Source organism: Cyanistes caeruleus, chromosome 6 (genome assembly GCF_971803275.1).
Source record: "Cyanistes caeruleus chromosome 6, bCyaCae1.hap1.1, whole genome shotgun sequence".
NCBI classification, from domain to species: domain Eukaryota; kingdom Metazoa; phylum Chordata; class Aves; order Passeriformes; family Paridae; genus Cyanistes; species Cyanistes caeruleus.
The window spans coordinates 26,176,456-26,191,988 of NC_141706.1; the positions used below are offsets into that span (position 1 = coordinate 26,176,456).

General features: G+C 35.6%; 1 long non-coding RNA gene across 6 annotated transcripts in view; it reads right to left on the bottom strand.

The window, feature by feature from the left end:
- Positions 1-5,869: 5,869 nt before the first annotated feature.
- The window catches only part of LOC111930100 (uncharacterized), a 171,619-nt gene continuing 161,955 nt past the window's right edge, over positions 5,870-15,533 (bottom strand). For 4 of the 6 annotated variants that reach the window (XR_015287849.1, XR_015287847.1, XR_015287844.1 and 1 more), the window contains 2 exons: positions 14,183-14,316; positions 5,870-12,535 (listed from right to left, as the gene is read on the bottom strand). This is a non-coding gene — a long non-coding RNA (uncharacterized LOC111930100). Of the gene's footprint in view, positions 12,536-12,645; positions 13,017-14,182; positions 14,317-15,533 lie in introns of those variants that run through there. The other 2 variants (XR_015287846.1, XR_015287845.1) reach the window with 2 other exon arrangements.

A 15,533-nucleotide genomic window follows, 5' to 3' on the forward strand; every position in this document is an offset into this window, starting at 1 on the left:
CTTTTTTTTGCCCCCCATTTTTTAACAAGGATTCCTCAAGAACTGGGGAGGGAAGATAGGGAGGGATGGACTTTTGGAATAAGAGCAATATATTCTTTTTAAATAACGATTTGCTTTCTTTTTGTCCATATACTTAGGTATATTCAATAATATAAATAAATTTAAAAAAAACCAACAAAACAAAACAAAACAACAACCAAACATCAAATATGTATATTAGTAAAAAGAAAAAAAATGTGTTTAGTCACTTTTAAGTTTTTTACTTATACTGAAAAAGTCTACATCATTGTATTACTTACATCATTACCCAGTAGTGGCTGGGCTTTTCCAGCTCCAAAAGGCTTTTATTTTAGCAAATCACCTCTCCAGGCATTTCCATTAATATCAGTCTTATACAAGCAGTTGACTGGAAATATATATTTAACAATAGCAAAGGGATAATTTCTGATAATGGAGATACAGTTTAAAAAGCAAGACACTTTCTTTCCCTAAAGCATGCTCAATTTGCTACCCATAAGGGATTACAAAGAATGGACAAGTAACTCAGAGATTGCAATCCTACTTCAGCCATGATTGGCACAGAGCATTATTTCGAAAGCTCAGGTGGTATTTCAGTGGTACACAAGCCTTGGAAAAAACTTTTGAAATGGGATGAATTTCAGCCTGAAAGAATTATAGCAGAAATAATATGACATTGAAAAATTAGTCAATTTTACAAAGAATTGCAAATATGGTATAGAGATGAATGAGACCTTGATAGCAGGTATGGTAGACAAATCTGACAAATACCACTAGGAAGTCTCAAAGGAGATTTTATTAATACACATAAGTATAAATCATTTGAATAGCTATACCAAGTAATGCAACAATGTTTCTTATCCTTTGAAGTTCCAAATATGTAACAGGAACACAGAGAAAAGTCTAAAAATAAGCAAAGCCTAAAAAATAGCTTTATCTTCAAAGATATGAACAAAATTTATACCTATTTTCAAGATTCATTCTAGTGGCATTTTTTTATTATTATTTTTTTTTGTGGAGGACTAGTGATGTAGCTGTCATGAAAAAAAAGCAAAACCAAACACCAACTTGAAGGGAACATAAGAAAAATATTTAAAGATATATTTATTTTTTAAATCCATGACATTTGTATTTGTTATATTACCAGAGTCTTTCTGTTTCAGCAGTCCTTATAATTGACCAATGTACTCCTCTATTCAACTCAAAAAAATGACTCTTGTCTGGATGAAGTTTATCTTTCAGAAAGCAATCTATGTGTGAAGAGTTATAGAATCCATGTTTTCATTTGGCCATGTGGTCAATTATTTGCACCATTAAAAAGAATTGTATTTTATTTTGTTTTTAACTTGGGATTCAAACAAGGTTCCAGCCCTTAACAATTGTTGCCTGCTAAATGTAAACTGACTTTGCAATGCTTCTTCCTTTTATGGAAGAATGCTTCATTCAATAAGACTTACTTGAAAAGGTGATAAAATCACATTGCTTATTTTTCTCCTCACTACCCTGGAATCCTTTAGCTGGTTAACAGTGGAGTTTTACAAGTCCTAGTCAGAAATCTGAATAACACAAGCAGATAATAATAAATATTTAAAATTAACATTAAAATGTTCAGTGTTAAATAGAGGTCAGGCTGAAAGCTATGAAGGTCACTCCAGGTTTTACCTGAGATATTGTTTCTGTTTGAACATGGTTAAATATTTGCACCTATTCTCTTGAAGCAATGATGCTGAAAATCAGTTATTTTCTTTCCTAGAAGTGTACCTTAAGAAAATTTTGTATTTTTTTCTCTTATATCTAATAATTATAATTTACTTCCTTTAAATAGTTTTCTTTCTAAAATGCATCTTTCTAAAATTCTGGAGCTGCATGATGTGCAACCTCATGACAAATATATATTAATATATACTTTTAAATTATCAAAAAGACTGTGCAATGACAGGTGAGCTTTCCTCTTTTCTTTTTTTTTTTTAACTGTTGAGTAATTTCCCTGGACCACAAGTCAATAAAACCATCAAATGGCAAAAAGAAGTTTTCTATAATGACCACAGAACTTTGGCTTAAAGTAGGAGCTTCAATATGTGCCAAATCCTCTTCCACAGGAAAAAAAAAAATAGTAATGATAAAAAATTTGCTTCTGGGTGTGTATCTTCAAAAGACAGAAAGTTCTGTTTCCTGGATTTTAAATGGGTCACTTTCTTTCCAGCATCAATTAAAGTGTTAAAGAGATGACAGGCAGCATTTTGGGGAAAGTTCCTGGGAGTTACTCTTTCAGTCCATATGAGCAGCCCCTTGGTCTCCTGGAGTCCTGAAAAATTGGGACACCAACTTGTAAGCAGCCTCCATTTCCATAAAAGTTAGTGCAATGACTGCAAGCAGTAAAAATTTGATCCCTAATCATACAGTGTAATTAGGTCTGGGAGGGAGACATGTTTTATGTGCATGTTTCTGATGTGCCCTGCAAATTTGTTCTACTATGCAAATGTTTTAAAATAAGTTAAACAAGGAAAATGCAATGAAAGCAGTTATCTGTACACTTTGCTACGGTTCCTCAAAATGTAAACAAGAACTGGTTTGGGAACTTTGAAACATTTCTTATCATCTCCTGGGTTATGAAAAATCTTTTGTATGAAATGGGAATAGACTATATGGAGAGTTTTGGGGACTTTTTAGCTTGTTCTTCTTTGCAATTAATTTTTATCTTTTTGATTTGTAGTTATTTTAAAATGTGTTACACATCTTCATTTTCAAAGCCTTCCAGCAAGGTTGTATTTCATCAGGTAATGCAGAACAGATCATGGACCTTTTGTATCATGCAAACACATTAATCTCAAGTGTGCTGTCATGGTGGTACACATTAACTCACTCTACATGGTGATTAGGGATCATGGAAAGTTCTTCTAGATAATGAGAAGCCAAGCCAATCACACAGCAGTCAATTAAAAAAGGTAATCTTCAGTAGCCAGCAGTTTTTAAATGCATCTTAAAGCTAACATAGCCTGAATATTTACAAGCTACGTAGAAGATTAAATTGGTCATTAAGATTTTTATCTTTCAATGTAATATCTTAAGTTACACTCAAATACATGCCTAATTTGAAGCTTGTGGTAATGAAACCAGCTCACATGAATGAGTTATATAAAAGTACTTCTTTACTTCTTTTTTTTTTTTTTTTTTTGTGAATAAGGGATTCCTTTCAAATTTATCAGAAGTACTGAAATAGTCTTAAACTTTATTATTTCTCTTTCCCATTTCAAGCATATCCAAAATTTGCTGCCCAAAATTCAAAATACAAAAATACAAAATACAAAAAACTTCAAGAGAAAAGGTTTAGGCTAACTAGCTTCGAGATTTAGAAAACTATTTTAAGGGACTCAGATCAGATATTTTAGTAGAAATCATCCATTTTCTTACTTTATCTCTCTTAAGATTTTGTGAAAAAAATCTTTTTTTTTGGGCACACGTTAGAGATTAGAAAGTATTGCAAAATGTTTACAACTGTGATTTATGATGACTTGTTTTTTGATTACTTTTATTCTTTATTTATGATCCAGGGAAATTTAATCATATATTTTAAAATGAATATTGGTTGTTCATGTATTGCTCACTTTACACCACTGGTGAGCTGTACACTCATTTCAGAAAGTCATTGGGAGCAGCAGCCTACTCAAGCTTTCACATGGAAATGATGATGATTGCTAATACAGGAATTACCCTTCCCAACGAAAAGGGTCATCTTATTTAAGTTTACATGGCAAGCATAGTCAATATGACTGTCATATTGACATCAAGTCAGTGGCTTCATGACATCAGCAGCAAAGCTGGGCTATCACCACACAGGCATGTAAAGCTTGGCCAGTCCCTGCTGGCATGTTTACTCTGTTGTAAGGCTCAGATATGAGCACGCTGTATTTTAGTAGTTTAAAGGCTTCTTCCGAGATGTTTTCCACATAGACCTTTTTACAGAAGTGAGTACGTTCTGTAAAGACTCACAGAATTTTATTTCAAAAATGAAATTTTGCCTGAGCATTGCTGGGGCAAAGGAACAAGCTCTTGCAAGGGACCTCCTGCCATTGGCATGCCTCTGTTCTTCCCAAAAGAACCAGCCCAAAATGTCCCCAAACGTTTCTTTTTAGTTCAGTAACAGCCCCCAACAGTCTTGTCTTACGCACATGGAATAGAAGACTTTTTGCAGTGGTGGTTTAAAATGACTCTTGATAGTCTGACTTCCTTGATAGTTTGTCTTAGTTTAGGGCAAATTAGGGAGGAAAACTCTAAATGGGGATTTCCTCAGGGAAATGCCCCCTCCTCACTAACTGATTCGGGAAAGGGAAAAAAAAAATAAAAATTCTTGGAGAGAAGTGGAAAAAGCTGTTTATTTAACAGAAATTGAGTAATATTAAATAATAAAACCTCTTGCTGTTCGATGGGATGGTAAGTCTAGGAAGAAAAGTCTTTTTTCATGTGGTGCAGCTTGGCTCGCTCAGGTTCTTATCAGTCCCTCCGGCGCTGGAAAGTGCTGAGGCCCGGGCCCTGGTGGGCCACAGGCGTGAGCTCCCGGGGTTTGGCTGGGTGTTCAGTCCAGAGCAGGCCTGCACAGATCCAAGAAAAGGAAAAAAAACAAAGGTCCAGGGAACTGCTGTTCCTCAGCTAGCTAAAACTAACTAAAAGCCAGAGAGAAGCTCTGTCCCGCTGTCTGTCCGTGCTGCAGACACCACAGTCCAGGAGCGGGGTGTGTGGGAGTGATGTTTTTCCTTAACACACTGCACGCTTCTGCTTCCCCCTCTCTTGCTCTCAAAGCCAGTCTTAAAGGTGCAGAACTTAATATATAACATAAACCAGACAATTGGGGATACCAGTATCATAAAGTCACCCCAGGACATAGTTGAAAAGAAGACAAGAGAAAGTCGGTGTTTTTTCCCCTCTTCTCATATGTATATACTTGAGTCTCTGTAGTTGTTAGAAGCCATATGTGTATCTCTGTTAAAAGATGTGTGTAATGGTCAAAAGCTAAGACTAGATTGTGACTATTAATTAGTTTAATTCTAAAATTTAATGATTTTCATTTTTTTGACCAAGCGTAATATCTCTTGACTCACTGATGTTTTTTCCAGCATGAAATTGTGTATTCATCAGTGTTTCTTATATTCTTATTCCTGCATATATCAAATGAAAATTTGGATTTATTTCAGTGTTTCCAGTTGACACCTGTGGCTATATAAGAATCAATTACAAACCAATCTTAAACACAGCATGGATTCTCACACAGAAATACAGAGGACAAGAAAGATAAGCACCAGAATTAATATATATATATTTTCTTTATCAAGAAAGCCTCTGGAAGAAAGTATAGCCTGTGAACAGTATTTAATTTCAAAGCAAGTCTAATGCTTTTGTTTGTATAAGAGTAAGTCTCTGTGAGGGAAAGCTCTTTATACAGAAATAGTTCTTATTCTGGAGAACTTCCTGTGCCAAGAAAGTTATGAGCAAATGAAGCTCCTTTGCTCAGCTTTCACATTCTCTTTGAATTAGCTTCTGATTTTAGGCTTTATAAATGTCAGCTAAGCATAAACTTTTTTTATTAATCTGCAAAGGTATTCTTGATGGACAGCAAATCAGAGGAGGAAACTTCATAAATCATGTCAAATTAGAGCTGAATGGGACAGCAAGACCCGAACCTGGCCCTAGAATGGCACACTCCCATACTTTTGAAGGAACATTGTGCCAAAGACACCTTTTTGCCATCTTGTCTTGGGGCTTACAGCACATTAGATTTGCTGAGAGCTTGTCTGGATGAGATTGACTTTTTAGTCCAATTTTAGTGCTAAACGTCTGAGTAGATAGATGAAGGACAGGAGGCTCCACATTAATCTTTATTCCTGCCAGGCAGAACATAAAGTTGTAAAATAAACACATTCTTAGTCATAGTTTACCCAGAATATTTTTACTTTTTCAGTACTTTAATGTAACAGAAATTGTGTAAAAACTATTTTATCAATAAATTCCACTTTTATTATTATCTTAATCCTTATTTTGTTTTAAAATTCAGCTAGGTTCTAAAAGACTTTTGATATCATTGAGTCCAGCCTATGACCAAACATCACCTTGTCGACTGTGCCATGGCACTGAGTGCCACATCCAGTCTTTCCTTTAAGCATCCTCAGGGATGGTGACTCCACCAGCTCCCTGAGAAGCTGATTCCAATGTCTAATCAGTCTTTCTGTGAAGAATTATCCTGGTATTAATTAGGCTTTTTAAATGGAATATCTGGAAGAAGCCTCACCTAAAACCTGAAATAACAGGAGAGTAGTATATTTAATACCACCATCTCTAAATTCCTAAAATATCGTCCAGAAAGTAGAGAAACAATCCTGGCTGCTCTGAGGGAAAAAAAAAACAAAACCCAAAATCAAACTAAAAACCTGCTCTCTAAATTTTGAATTCATTATTACATTATTACATTAATATTCAGATCCATATCCATTTGAAGGTCACAGTGCCGAGCTATAAAACCTTAAATAAGTTGTCTTGATGCCAAAGACCTCTGCATTTCATTTGGGCATTTCTTTTTAATGGGGATTCATCAGCATCTTTTCATGTGAGTGAGCAGCTGTTTCAGTGTGCTGACCCTGTTTGCAAGCTTGTTATCATGAAGGGTTATACTGCACCAAAATATGAGAATTTTGAGGGCGAACCAAAAGACTTTAATTTCTCCTAAACTCATTTGGCTGAGATATTAAGACACCTCTTACTACTGTGGTATTTAAAGTTAGATTATTAACCCCATCCTCTTATTACCTGTGCTGAAATTGCATTGTTTAATGAGTGAGAGGATGCCTTAGGAAATAAAAATATCTCCTTGAAAGCTAAAAATATTTCCTTTTGATAAGACAAAATGGACAAATTTTCCATATCGTAGCTTAAGGAAAATGAGTAATAGCATACTGTGTACATTTTAGAGGAAAACAAAACAAAACACCTTTTTATCTTCTGTCATGACATTGATTGGTGCCATTGCATCTGATATGTACAGAATTTTCATGTCATAGCAGCTGCAACAGATACTGCCATTGCATTTCTTTTGTCCAATTAATTGGATAACATAAGCACGAAGCTGTTTAGAAACTTCTTCATGTGTCTTAAGAACAATCAAAGTATGCATGAGTTTTCTTGGAAGCCTAAACATTTAATTTCCTTTAAAGCAAGAAGGTTCTTGAGAACAAAAACTGGGCTTGATTTTCAATTAAATGAATATGAACTTAGCTTTGAACTCCATGGGCTTTTCCTAGAATGCAATTTCTTACTCAGATAACAGCGAAAGTGGTATTCAGTCTTCAGTGAAATCTTCCTAAATATCTTCAAGCACAGTCTTCTGAGAAAGAGGGAGAGGCACGTCCTTTAATACACTCAGAAGAGTCCTGTGGTTACACTTTTAACAAGTATACACTTGATTCCTGTGTGTGTTATAAGAAATACTGAATTGATGAGACTGAATTGGATGGTTATAGCTTGTAGAAACATCAGAGACGTAAAAGTAGGAAATGATAAGAGAGAAGCCAAAGAAAAAAATGAAAAATCCTTACTATGCAGGAGAAGATATATAAAAAAAGGAAGTTGCATGTTGACTTTTCAAATCATGGGAATAGATAAAAATGAATCAGTGGGAAAAAAAATAGAGCAGACGGTTTTGCAGAGGACTTGAAAGCCCTGCACTATGAAATAAATTACTTCCCAGCTAAAGAAGAAATGTTCAAAGATAGTCAAGAGTGCAGAACTCTCAGATGACACCGATCACTGCCAAAGCAGTAACAGAATGCAAACATTATGTGCTTTGCTTATTTTTCAACTGCATGTATTTTGTCACTTTTCCCATCTCTGAGTGCCCTGGGGCCAAGTCATTTCTTTGGTAAATTTTATGGAAAGGTCAAACAATGAATTTGGCTTGAACAACAGTCGTGGCAGGCAAGGAGTGGAGGGAATGTGTGTGGATTCCCTTCCTGGAACCTGAGATAGGTGCTCACCTCCAAACTTAATTACTTACTTCTTTCTTACCTTGACACCTCTATACCAGATGACTTTTTACAGTGACTCTTTAGTGATTTAAAAGAACAGTGATGGGGTAAGAGGGAAAACTCTGTAATGTGACAATAACTGTTCCAAAGATAGGAGCTAGGAAACAAGCATAGGTAATCCACTGTTTGAATGGAGGGAGGTCACCTGTGGAATTTGGTGTGCCCTTGGCTCCGTTTGTGCTGATTAACGTGCTTGTGGAGGCTGTGGAAGAGTGGGTGAGCAGGAAGGAGACAAAGCATGCACCTGATGCAAATGTATTCCAGATAGAAAGGGTAAGGGCAAACAGTGAAGGACTACAAATCCGCTATAGGAGACTCCTTGAGTAATGAAAATAGCTTGTGAAGTCTAGTGTAAAGAATTGTAAAATGATGTGCATGGGAAAAAAACATATTTCAAATTTCACATTATAAACTAATGGTTTTGGGCTGACCATTTTCACTGAGGACTGCAGTTCCTGTATTTTAAATCTTCCTGAAAAACCCACGTAATCCTTATGCTTCTCTGTGGACAATGGTAGAGCCAGGCTTTTATTTCCATTATTCTGTTTTGCTTAAAAATAGTGCTGCCAGAGGTACTCCAAGAGTTATCTCTAGATAACTAGCCTTTCAAAATGCTTCTTTTTTCAGTCTAGAAATCTGCAATGTTTTCCTTGTGCCACATTAATCTAAGGCCATTTGTTCTCCTGATAATTAGCAAAGGACACTCATGGCAGCCTCTTATTGCTGTGGAATACATTTTTATATTTGCAGCCTCATGCTGAGCACTTGCAGCACTTTGTTATCAAGCTTTCAAGACGATATGAATGTCAGGTTTTATAGTGGAAGTTGACAAGTGCACTTTAGAAAAGCTGTAAATGTGAAATCTGTGGCCCACTGTGTAACAAAATGGTCAGTGACTGAGGATAAAGGTTAACAAGGTGGAAGCAATAAATCTGATTTAAGTGAAGGGCTCTTCATATCTATCTCAATAACACATCTTAATTAAACAGTGTTTTCCACATCACATAAGATGTTTTTGCTTCCTTTTCAGTAATTGGATTGAAACTTGAAAGAATAATCAAGAAAAGAGGGTGGTATAAGAGAGAGCTGAATTACTGTGTTTCTAAGTTTTCTCTCTTTTCAAGGCATTTTAAGACGTTTTTTCTTTAAAGATTAATCTTAAGATTAAGCTTGAGTGTGCATTACACTTATTTAAAGAGGAGACTTTGGCGAATTACATCTCTGGACGGTTCTACCAAGCGTTCAATGCCTTAAAAAGATACCTGCTACCTCTCAGAGATGGAATAATTTCAGACTAAGGCTTCGTTACGGCCTTTTTTTTACAGGATTTTTCATCTGCAGTACATCAGAGGAAAAAGGCCGTAGCAAGAACCTCATTTAAGTCAACAGGCTGGCCTTAGTGTGAACTATTCCAACAGCAATGCTTACTGACCGTCAACAGAAAACCAAGAAACTATGCGAGGATTTGAATAATTTGAGCTAAATGAGGAAAAAAAACCCAACTACGAATTAATTTAATGCGATGTACAGAATGAACTGATTCACCTTATTATAAATTATGAAAAATATGCTTTTGTATTTCCAAACATGCAGCTATATGAATATTTTAGCATAAAATTTAGGCACCTGTGATGGCCTATTTTCATATCACACATTCACTGTTCCAATATCTTTAGTCTGAATAGTCCTATGCTTTTTTAATATCATTTAGAATGAAACATTATTAAATAATAATGAAACCTAATGATGGACATCAAGCATAAAGACCTTTAACAGAAAATAAGCATTGAAGAGGAGACAAAAAAAAAAAAAAAGGAGGAAAAAGAAGTAACAGAAAACTGGAGAAAAGAATGAAAGCTAAAATACCTTTCTATCAACATAACTGAACAAATAAAGCTGCATAATTGCCTTGAAGGTCACCTGTCAATTTTCACAAGACAGCTGCTGAGAAATGAACAGACATCTTATCAATGCATCCACTGAGAATTTTGCTGAATGTAGCACAGTCCAGTCAAAAAGGCTCAGAACTCACTGCCACAGAGGGTAGAAATCAAGTGACTACTTGTTCTAAAGCACAGCTAATTACCCTTAAAACAAACAAGCAAAAAACCTCACCAAGATGAACAAACCAGCAGCAACATAACCCACTTTATTTACATTGAATTATTGCCAGTGTTGGACCTATGACCCAGATGAGCTGTTCCAATACCTAAGGAAACATTTTCACTGTGTATATACACAGAGTCTGAACATTATAAGAGATACTAAAATCCTGTTAGATCTTTTTAATGAGTAAGTACTATAATCAGATTTTTAGATCCTTTCTCTTCAAGAATTCCCTCAAACTTTGGTACCAATGGTTGGGGCATTTTGCTATGTCATGTTCCTTTCTACTGATTAAGATGGTAAGACCTACTTTGAGAGGAATATGTTAAGACAGAGGCAGCAAAAATCAACAAGACTAAGGCACATTTCAGGTGACAAAGCTAAGGATAAAATATAAAAAAAAACCAAAAAACAAAGAAACTGAAGAAAGATGCCTCCAGATTCAACCAAAATACTTTCTCCTTTGAAATCAAACCAATACTTCTGATATTTTGGCAGTTTGCCTTGACACTAAAAATATTGTGGGAGCAGGCAGCTCAATCTGCAGTTAAGAGTTAAAAAATGGCTGCCTCTAAAGATTTTCTAAACTAGGATCTCCCAACAACAGGTTTCTTGTCCATGGTATGCTTTTCTTCTGAATTTGCAGGTTTATACATTTATGCAACCACTCTACTTCAAAAACTCCAGTGTTTCTCACTTGAAGCCCCAATACTCGATTATCTGTATGAATTTAAAAACCTGAGACATTAAAAACTAAAGGAAATGCAAGTGAAAAAATATGGTAGAAAATTTCACTAAGGTGCAGCTTTGGCTTTTTGATACATGAATTTCTTTGTTTTCAGAGCTGAAGTCAGAATGTTATTACTCTGACTAGATTGCAATCTTTTTCTCTCCCTCTCATCAATCTCTTCCCCAGCCATTTTTAATATTGCTTTTTGGTTGCTGTTGAGGCTAATATCAAAAGTATTTCTGAGGAATAGTACCAACAAGTACTACAAAGAGGCTCAATGAAAATATAAAAGATAATCTGTCAACTGATTGTCCTACAAGTGCTCAAAAACTCAAGAAGGCCACAATTTTTTTGTGGAATAGACACAGAAGGCAAAGCTTTTAAACTCGTTATCAAAGCATAAAAACACAAGAAAAGCAGAACCAAAGACAATTCCAATTCACAGGATTAGACTGTTTTTGGCTATTTTTAAAGAGGTATTGTCTTTGTAAGCTAAAAAATTGTTATCAACCCCTTCTGTGAGGGATAGGACAGTAGATAGGAAACTCTTTCTGAGCATGGTGGTGTCAATAACTAATGTAACTGTGAACAGCCTGCAGAGATCTCTGTTTGGTGAAGGGTTTGGTGGTGAAAGGCTTTCTTATCTTTTCTGCTGCTGAAGGCCTGAGTGACTGCACGTTGCCCATCTGAATGCTCACGTAAAGTATGTGTAAAGGAGGAGATGCATTTTGCCTGGCAAGATTCTCATGGAGACAAGAGCTGTTCCCCACCTGTCTGCACTCGAATTCAATGAGTTACAGCCAGTCTTGACTCCAAACTGCACTGCAGTCATGGTTTCTCTCCATGAACAGCATGTGGTAACAGAGGTGAAATTCCTTTTCCTGCAGTCTGGGCATGTTTGAGCTGGGATGCCCAAATCCAGCCACCAGTCATTAAGATGACAAAGATCCCTGTGTTCAAAGTTTTCAGAGTTATCCTGCACAATATGGCAAACCAGTGTTATTCCAACCCAGCAAGCAGAAAGACAGCTTGGTTGCCTCCAGAGTGTTTTTTCCACCTTCTCATAGCTCTGCATTTTTATAGATACTATACATTCATTGCTTAGAACTGAAAACAAATATTTAAATTAAAATCCCACATTCAAATACTTTTGAAGGGTTTTATATCATTTTAAGAGATTCAAATCTTTGTTGTCAAACACTTTTCTGGATTATGACCTGTGAGCAGAAGACTTTTTTCCCAGATAATGCAGATGATCACTGAGGCAGTGACATGCAGTGTTTGAGCAAGCAAACATCAGGTCCTGCCTGACCACACACAGCTAAGCAGATATTTTGCTTTAAATATAGGGCATATAATCCCACCTGGAGAAATGTTATCTGTACGCTGTTGCAGCAGGACAGTCCTAAATTCAGTTCAGACAGAGGAGCAGAATCACAGTCTTTCCTCCATAAATACACCTCACAAATACCTTATTCAATTACACACTATTTATCTTGCACTTTTCTTCCAAGTTGCTAGGATCACAATAAATTCAGAACCTCCCTTCTCTGGCAGTCTCCTTCAGCTCTGTGCTGCATGCACACAAATTCAATAAGCTGTTCTCTGTTCACTGTGAAAATAAAAGGAGAGTAAGGATGAGTTTGAACAACCACCAGAACTTCCCTCTGCTCCCCCTCCCACCCTGCCATTAACCATGCACCACTGACCGGCATGTTGGTTTCCCAAACAAAATTTCACCTCATCAGTTGCCTTTGCTTGCTTCTAGGAATGTTATATAAGATGGTATCAAGAGCCGTACTGAGGACACATGCACTGGCTGTTTATCCCTGTCCACAAGGTCTGAGCCTCTGCCACCACAGGGAATGTGATTGCCTTAGCAGGATTTCTTCTGGGTAGTTTCAAGGTAACTGTCACTAATCTCCTTGTGACCTTCTAGGAGTCTGCAGACTGTTTCTGTGATAATTTCTGCATATCTGTTTCTGAGAAATGTGTATTTTTCACTCTGTAAGTCTTTCTTTTTCCCCTCAGTAAGACTGGCATCATCCAAACTCTTTGCCAGACTTGGCCCAGCTTCCATACCTAGTGATTCACTAGAAAAATTCATGATTTAACAAAACATAGAAACAGTTTATTGTTTAATTCAGTAAATGCAACTCATTATTCATCAATAATGAATATATATATATATAATCAAAAGCTGCTGAAAAAGCTTATATGTATTATCTCCTTTTAATTATTTTTTTGTCAGTAAAACAAGTTAGTTTGTACACTACTGATACTCTTCATGAATGATTAGAATTTTTTGCAATTAGTATTTCTGGAACTAAGAATTAATGCCATAATCTGTATTTTTTAGCAAGCATTAATTTTCTATGTTATAGAATGGAACAAATAAAAATGCATTTAACTACTGCAAGGGAAATGTTACAGTGAAAGGTGATTTTGTGAACTACAGGTCAGAAAAAGGCCAGAGAAAGGTAAGAGAAAAGTAAGCACTTTTAATATTGGCTGATGGTTAACTCCAACATATGATAGGCCATATGTGAAAAAAAAAACAAAAAAGAGAGGATAGTGAAATTACACTTCCTTCAAAATAAGTTTTTATGTGAAAACAAACCATGTAATTTATAGTTGGAATTCCAAAGCCAAAAGGTGAAAAGAAATCTCACTAGTTGTTAATAAATGGCTCTTCACAGCCTTAAAAGAACCCAACCAACCAACCCAAAACCTAGAAAGCATGATAGACTAGTCTGGATGTACAGAAAGCATTCAGACACTATAATATACAGAAAAAGAAAAAGTTAATTAAAAGTTCTGAATAAGAAACCTGCTGACCTGTTAGCCTATATGAAATAAACTGTAATGCCAATGAATCACTTTGAACACTTTCTGTGTTTTGTCTAGAAGCTTCATGTGAAGTAATTCTACTTCAAATAACATGGTGTCCTGGTTACAAACTACAATTTATTCATTAGAACGTTTAAAGTGTTTATCAAAATACTTCAGAAAAAACCCTTGAAATAGTATTAATTAAAAGACTTAAAAAGAAGGGGTGAGAAGGGATTAAAAAATACTACTTTAGGATAAGAGAGGGAAATAATTATTTCATATAACTTGACTTCTACTGTGAACAAATAAATAACCAACTGAGAAAATGTTACTGAATTTGGAACAAACACATTTAATTTTTTTGGCAGTAAGAAGAAAGGTTTAGAGACCTAATCTGTATTTCTCATTTTTAAATTGTCTAAATTACCTACTGTCTCCATCAGAAATTCCATTTCTGAGTTCTGCACAAATAAAGCACCTCTAGTCATGCTGGGGCCCATACTTCTTCTTCTTGTCTGGGATTCAAATCTTGGGTGTCCCTTCTGTTCTGCATAAACCTACCTGTGAAGCAGAGCAATTTTGTGACATGAGCTGGCTTGCTTAAGCCAAAGATGGGCAAGATGTACAAGATATACTATTATATTAATATGAAACATTCTTTTTCTGTTATGAAAATTGGACATTTCAAACTGATAGAGAATCATATAAGATAACATACTGGGAAATAAAGCAATCTGGGATAAAAAAATCCATATATATTCAGTGCAGAAATCAAAGAATGTGTTTTTTATATATACAGACTTATCAGTGAAAATTTCAAAAACTAATAAAACTTCTCAGATTCTCATCATCTTGTGAGGAAATTGAAGATGGACCTATTGATAAAAAGGTGAAGCAGGTGGAAATCTGTCTTCTAATACAGTCACATTTCTACTGTAACTGCTTTCTGAGTAGGAAACCAGAAATCAGTGACAGTACTGAAACAGGAGGTTGTAAAGACAAGAAACAGCTTGCAAATACTGGTGATTTAGTGGATATCTTAATTTCTGGGAGCAAAAGTTGGATTTGCTTTGTCCTATCTGACAGTAACTCTTTTTGAGTAACAATGCAGAAAAGTATTTAATTGAAGCTTGCATTCATTACTACCATTTAATTTTTATTGTATGTGGAAGATGCCATCAATATTGAAAGAAGATTTACTAGTGTTGGAGTCTGACTCAGAGTGTGTGTGCTTGTTTCTGATACCTGAGATCCAGAAAAACATTGAATTTCATACAATATGAAATTTATGAGCATGTTTTCCTGGTGTTACATGAAAACAACTGTTAAAGTTAGATAGAAAAGCTAAAAGTGTGAGTGTGTAGATTAGAGAGTTTTCTTAAGTCACTGGGTGAAAAAGTTAAAGTTTAGAGTTTAAAACAGTTTGGAAAGCAGAAGGCAAGATGGAGGGTTTAGAATGTTGTTTCTTTTCCTTCTTCTTTCTTCTTCATGTTCTTCTAGAGGTTTTTAGGTAATAGTAGGTGATTGGATAGAAAATGCAGCAATGCAACACACAGGTGTTGGGTCACTGGGTCATTAAGAAAAACAATATATGTGTCTATTGTTAATTGGATAAGAATGAGTATGAGTATAAAGATAAAAGAACTGCATAGTTTGGGGCCATTTTGAGCTTTCATAGCCAAAGTGAGCCACAAGGCCATTCTGTACCATCAGAGAGAAATGAGACAGATTTCAGTGAATTGAACTTGTGCAGATAGTCTGGAGAGACCTGCCAAGTT